The sequence below is a fragment of the Sinocyclocheilus anshuiensis genome, unplaced genomic scaffold (assembly GCF_001515605.1).
Source record: "Sinocyclocheilus anshuiensis isolate Anshui unplaced genomic scaffold, SAMN03320099.WGS_v1.1 scaffold1591, whole genome shotgun sequence".
NCBI lineage: Eukaryota > Metazoa > Chordata > Actinopteri > Cypriniformes > Cyprinidae > Sinocyclocheilus > Sinocyclocheilus anshuiensis.
The window spans coordinates 182,002-182,628 of record NW_015551082.1 but is presented as its reverse complement, the minus strand read 5'-3'; positions in this window follow the sequence as shown (position 1 = coordinate 182,628).

The following is a 627-nucleotide window of genomic DNA, read 5'->3' as shown; positions in this document are numbered from 1 at the left end:
GTTGCAGGAACTGCGCACTGCGACGGACCTCGCACTTAGAGCGATTAAAGTCACTGCGCGGGCCCTGGGTCAGACGATGTCCACATTGGTGGTCCAGGAGCGCCACCTATGGCTGACCTTGGCGGATATGAGGGAGGCCGACAAGCATCGCTTCCTGGACTCCCCGATCCAGGGCAGGCGGCGTCCCTGAGACGGGCGACCCGGAGCCCTTGGATCCTGCTCTTCAGGAGATGGTGACCGCACCACTCCTTCCCCCGGAGGAGGGCCGGGTGGAGAATCCTTTGTTCCCGTTTTTTTCTGTTCCGCCACTGGCTACCCAGCCAGTGGTACCCAAAACCTCAAAAAAAGAGCAGTTTCCTTTTTCTCCGGGTGCCAAGAGGGCGGGGATGGCGGTGCACAAGACCCAGTCTCCAAACGGCCGTCCCCCTCTCCCTTCGCCAGTGGGCAGCAGGGTCCGGTTCAAGGACGCTATGCCTCCTCACGAGCCGCCTGCCCAGCCGTGGAGCCAGGTAAGTGGCAAACTCTCCCCGGTGCAGAGGATCTCTTTTCTTGGCATGGAGCTGGACTCGGTCAACCTCTCAGCACGTCTCTCAGTAGAGCGTGCACAGTCGATGCTGAACTGCCTGA